At 50.4% G+C, this 6,160-nt stretch overlaps 1 pseudogene; it reads right to left on the bottom strand.

Moving 5' to 3' along the window:
* Positions 1-730: 730 nt before the first annotated feature.
* On the bottom strand, positions 731-5,515 carry LOC144299447 (uncharacterized; annotated as a pseudogene).
* Positions 5,516-6,160: the final 645 nt, after the last annotated feature.

The following is a 6,160-nucleotide window of genomic DNA, read 5'->3' as shown; positions in this document are numbered from 1 at the left end:
CCAGGTTTTTCGTCAGTGAAGTCCACTTCCCAGTAGGCTCCTGGGCGGACCCCTCAGAGTCGTGTACCTGGGTGAGATCCACGGGCAGTGGCATTAACTGGTATGCGTGGCCGCTCGCCAATATCTGCTTGATCTTTGCTCTAGAGCCTTTAATAGTGATCTTTTCGTGCCGTTTGAGGTCTTCCATTTTCTTTGTTCCCATATGAGTACTCTGATGCATTTTGGATAGGCCTCGCCGTCCTAGTTCCTCTGGCTGGATGAGGCTGGAGTCTGCGGCCCTCCACCAGCCACGCAAGCATTGGGTCGTAGGCAAGCGTTTGATCCAGTGCAAGTCAGTGTCAGTATAGTTGGGAGTATCAGGCAGGGTTGCAGCCCCCGCATCAGGTAGTGTGGTTGTTAAAACCTGGGTCATCATAAGGGCCACGTCCTTAGCTTTGGAGTCGGCTACTCGGCTTCCCCTGGCTACTGGTAGTACTGCTCTGTGGCGTTCCGGACAATGAGTGATAGCTAGGTCCTTGGGCAGCCAGGGGGCCCTTAGGAGTTCAAGGATCTCTGTTTTATTTTTATTTTTTTAAAGATTTATTTATTTATTTATTCGTGATAGACACATAGAGAGAGAGAGAGAGAGATGCAGAGACACAGCAGGAGGGAGAAGCAGGCTCCATGCGGGGAGCCCAACGTGGGACTCGATCCAGGACTCCAGTATCGTGCCCTGGGCCAAAGGCAGGCGCTAAACCGCTGAGCACCCAGGGATCCCTGTTTTATGTTTAATAGTTTTTCCCTCTGCTGTCAGAAGCCCTCTCTCCCTGTGAAGGGCTCCGTGGATATCGCGGTGGCAAAGGCATACCTGCTGTCAGTATAAATGTTTATTCGTTTACCTTTCTCCACGGTTAGCGCCTCGGCCAGTGCGATCACTTCTTCCCGTTGAGCCGATATTCCGGCTGCCAATGGTGCTGCCCAGATGCTCTCCGTTTCCATGGTTACGGCTGCCCCCGCGAATCTGATTCCTTCTAGGACAAAACTGCTGCCGTCCGTGTACCAGGTGGTGTTCGCATTAGGCAGTGGCTGGTCCTGGAGATCAGCTCTGATTCCATGCACCTGTGCCACAATTTCTTGACACATGTAGAGGGGGGTCCCATTCTGGGTTAGGGAGTAGCTTTGCCGGATTCAGGGTTGTTGGTGCCTTAAATCAAATTCTGGTGGGGTTTAGCAGTAGGCTCTGATAATGGGTCAGACGGGCATTGCTGATCTAGAAGTCTGGGGCTGTTTAAGTACCCCTTCAATAGCATATGGGGTGGTAACATGCAGTTCTTGCCTCATGGCCGGTTTGTCTGCGTCCTTGACCATAGTGGCCACCGGCAATAATTTTGAAGCATGGGGGCCATCTAGTGGCTACCATGGCCAACTTTTTCGAGAGATAGGCTATCGGTCTCTTCCAGAGACCTAGGTACTGGACGAGGACCCCTTTTGCCACCCCGTCTTTCTCGTCCACATACAGGTAGAAGGGCTTGGTTAGGTCGGGCAACCCAAGAGCTGGGGCAGACAGCAAGGCCTGTTTAAGATCATCAAAGGCTTTGTTCATGGCCTCTATGCATTCAAAATTCTGCTGGTTCCTGGTGGCCTCATAGAGGAGGGTCTAGCCATCTTGGCAAAACCCGGAATGGATAATCGACAGAACCCTGCTGATCCCAAGAATTCATGTACCTGGCATACGGTTTGTGGCTGTGGGATCCTTAGGACGGTTTCCTTCCGTGCGTCTGTCAACCATCTTTGTCCATCCTTTAATGTGTACCCTAGGTTGCTCACCTCTGCTCTTCAGATCTGGGGTTTTTGAGCTGAGGCCGGTTATCCTAGAGCCGCTATTGTCTGGAGCAAGTCCCTGGTGCCTCGCAGGCATGTGTCCTGGTCTTCCGCTGCCAACAGGGTATCATGTACATATTGCAATAAGGTCAAATGAGGGTGCTCGGACTGGAACTCACCCAAGTCTTCGTGTAAGGCCTCATGGAAGATGGTCAGTGAATTTTTGAATCCTTGTGGCAGTCGAGTCCAGGTGAGCTGGCCATTGATGCCTTTCTCGGGGTCTGTCCATTCAAAGGCGAAAAGGTCTTGGCTCTTGGTTGCTAAAGGCAGGCTGAAAGAGGCGTCTTTTACATCTAATACAGTAAAGCAAAGTTTGTGTGGAGGCAGGGTGGAGAGGAAGGTGTATGGGTTTGGGACCGTAGGGTGCATATCCTCCACTCGCCAGCTGACTTCCCTTAAGTCCTGGACTGGCCTGTAATCATTAGAGTGCGGTTTCCGCACCGGCAGAAGAGAGTGAGTGTTCCATGCCGACTGGCAAGGTCTCAATATGCCCAAGTCCATTGGTTACCATATGTGGGGTGTGGTTCCCGTATGGGCTATGGGAGGCATGGGGTATTGGCGGACCCTGACAGATCTGCCCCTGGCTTTAGTTCTATGTAAATGGCCAGTCGGTGCCAGGCAAGCCCAGTTCTCCCAATTTCTGCCCATGCTTGGAGAAATTCCTGCATCCAACGGTCAATGTCAGTCACTGGGGCCGAGGGCATTTGGTGAAGACGATATTCGTTTTCTAAACTCAGGACAAGCACCTGAATCGGGTGCCCCTCCTTGTTTAGGATTTTTGCCCCTTCGGGGTGGAAGCAAATTTGTGCCCCCATCTTGGTGAGCAAGTCCCAACCTCACGATGGGTAGGGACACTCAGGGATGACCATGAAGGAGTAGGACACCCGGCCCATGCCTAGATCCACAGTTGTCCGGGTAGTCCATGAGTACTGTTTGGTGCCCGTGGCCCCTTGCACCCATGAAGTTTTGCTAGCCAATTTACCTTGGGGTTGTAATAAAACCGAATGTCGTGCCCCAGTGTCCACTAGGGATTCAGCGGGTTGCCCCTCCACTCTGAGAACTACCCTGGGCTCAGGGAGGGGCGCCAAACCCCGACTCCTCTAGTCGTCCATGTCCTCTATCTCCAAGTTTTTGGTAGGGGCCTTGGGTCTTTTGTTAGGGCAGTCTTTCACCCAGTGGCCCTCCTCCTTGTAATAAGCACATTGGCTTTTGTTCAGTTTAGGGCACTCCGGATGGGAACCAGGGCCATCGTCCTTACCTGTCCCTGAAGCCAGTTTCTTGAGGTGTCTCCGACTTTCCCGTGGGTCGTCCATGGTTGTGGCCAGGAGGATCTTGGCTAGGTTTCGGGTCTGCCGGTCACTTAGTTTGATGCTCTTCCAGACTTTATTATTATAGACTTTTTCTGCTACTATTACTAAGTCCTGCAAGCTCTTCTCCCCCGGTCTCTCTACTCTTTGCAATTTCTTTTTAATGTCCGGAGCGGCCCGGTTAACAAAGGCCATGATCATTGCGGCCTTCGTTTCTGGGGCTCCTGGGTTCATAGGGGTGTACTGCCTAAAAGCCTCTATGATCCTTTCTAAGAAGGCTGCTGGACTCTCATCCTTACCTTGTCTTACTTACATCATACACCTTGGCCAGATTTGTAGGCTTGCCGGGAGGACGGAAGTCGGCAGGCGTAAGGGATGTCTCCCAAGACCCTTGGTCGACGGTCTGCCAGCACAACTGCCTAAGCCAGTGTCGACCTAATACAGATTGGAATTCCTACAGGTAAAAATACAGTTTAGAGCTCTCGGGAAATATGCGCGCAAAAGGTGGAAAAAGTTGAGTATACTCTCCATGCCTGGCACCCTCCAGATGGGGTCCTAGGGGTCTCTTGGATCCCGGACGAGCCCCCAAATGTTGTGCCCAAGATTGCATATCTGAAAAACCACCAAGGAGCCGACAGCGATGCAAACGCATGAGGATTTATTTACAATCTCGAGCTTGGGTCCAAGTATATACCCGACACGACAGAGCAGGGGTTTGGACCCTGAGGTGGGTTACAGCTGGGTTTTTATGGGCTGGTCTAGGGGTTTAAGATGGTAGCCAGAGATCTTCTCTCTCTCGGCCTCCACAGAAAGAGGCTTGCTTTCAGTACTTGAGAGGGTCTAACTATAGCCCATCCGGCCTCACTTATTCCCTGCTCTACAAAGCATCTGCCATCAGTATACAGATTCCACTCAGGATTGTCTAGTGGAGTCTCCTGCAGATCCTGCCTGGCAGCATCATCTTGCATTATCATTTGTTCACAGTCGTGTTCCAGTTTAGCAGCCTCCTCTGGCAAGAAAGTTGCAGGATTTTAAGATGTACAAGTTGTAATGCAAATATGGGGTTTCTCTAGGAGTAAGGCTTGATATTTCAAGAGGCGACGACTATCAGCCAGAAGCCTCCTTTTGATTCCCATAGTCTTGTTACATTAGGAGGGGGGTAACCAGTTCTTTCTGCCCCCAAGGTTATCTTAGTAGCTCCAGGTATTAGAAGCTCAATGGTGCTGCCACCCGTAAACAAGCCGGCCCTCCTTTTGGCACCATGTCTGATTCTTTGCTTAGGTATCCTGTCGGTTGCTGAGTTGATCCCCTCGTCTGGGTCACAACTCCAAATGCTATTCCCTTTCTTTCTGTAACATACAAGTTAAACTCTTTTCCTACAGGAAATTAGAGCTGGAGCTTTTAATGAAGCTTGTTTAAGTTTGTAAAAGGCCCGGATGCCTGGGTGGCTAAGCTGTTGAGCATCTGCCTGCCTTTGGCTCAGGGTGTGATCCCAGGGTTCCAGAATAGAGTCCCGAATCCAGCTTCCTGAATGGAGCCTGCTTCTCCCTCTGCCTAGGTCTCCCCCTCTGTGTGTGTGTGTGTGTGTGTGTGTGTGTGTGTGTGTGTCTCATAAACAAAAAAATTTAAAAATCTTAAGAAAAAAAAAGGAATCAGCATTATATCTCTGCAATCAAATTCAAGCATTTGGCTTGTATTTTGACAGACTTCAGTATAGTGGTCAGGATTATCTACAAATTTGCCCAAATCACTCTTGATCTGTTTATAAAGTCTTGGAGAGAGAATGGCACGTGTACCTTACTTGGGCCAATTCTACTACGCGTGTCAGTTCATGGGTATAGCTAGTGCACCTTCCTCTCATTGGGAGGTTTCTCAGCTTGAGGCAAGCCTGGGTAAGGCCGGCAGGAAGGTTTGACAGGTACCTCTTGATGGGAGGGAGCCTCAGGGGGCAGGTTATCAGCATTTGCCCCTTGTGATCTTTTGCTTTGGCTAGGGAGGTGTTTTCTTTGCAAGATTTACAGAAGTCGGCCTGCTCTTGTAAGGCACAGGAGGGACTTTGGACCATTTAACTCCCCTTTTACAGTATGAATCTAATTGCAAGATAGCTTTGTTTCAATACTTCCCTCAGGGGGGACCAGGTCTCTCCATCCTCCAGATGATCCTGAAGCCAAGCCTGGGAACAGAAAAACATCATACACTTCCTTTTCAGTGTCAGTGGGTCAATTTCCCCAACTTTTCAGAATGCAGTGCACAAGCATCTCTGCAAAGGCTGATTGGTTCCCACCTCGAAATTCTCGTAGGAATCTCCTGCCCTGTACCTGTTCTAGAGAGGTGACCACTGATGGCATCCCTACAAGTCAGTTCTCACCTAAACCAAGGTGCCCCTTTGCTGCCTATCCAAGGTGATAGAGTGGCCTGACATCTTGGGATAAGGAGGGGTGAGGCCAGCGGGAGTAGCCACTCTCACCCGTCTGCCACCTAAATGATCCTGCTTCCTCTGGATCTTGTGAAAAACCGAGTCCTAATCCAGAGCTTAGCGAAGCTTAATATTTTTTTTTATTTTTATTTATTTATGATAGTCACAGAGAGAGAGAGAGAGAGAGAGAGGCAGAGACATAGGCAGAGGGAGAAGCAGGCTCCATGCACCGGGAGCCCGGCGTGGGATTCGATCCCGGGTCTCCAGGATCGCGCTCTGGGCCAAAGGCAGGTGCTAAACCGCTGCACCACCCAGGGATCCCTGAAGCTTAATAATTTAAACGGTGATATTCCTTTTAGAAGGCTGAGGAAGTAAGTGGAACACCTATGGTCTCTCAGCGGGAGGCCTGTGCTGCTTGTGGATGAGGCTTCCCAGGGTGTCACCCCCAGGGCCAGTCTCCTTTGTTTTTGTTTTTTTTTAAAGACTTAATTTATTTATTCATAAGACACACATACAGAGAGAGAGAAAGCGGCAGAGACACAGGCAGAGGGAGAAGCAGGCTCCTTACAGGGAGCCC

The sequence above is a fragment of the Canis aureus genome, chromosome 27 (assembly GCF_053574225.1).
Source record: "Canis aureus isolate CA01 chromosome 27, VMU_Caureus_v.1.0, whole genome shotgun sequence".
NCBI lineage: Eukaryota > Metazoa > Chordata > Mammalia > Carnivora > Canidae > Canis > Canis aureus.
This window is presented reverse-complemented; position numbering and strand designations above follow the sequence as displayed.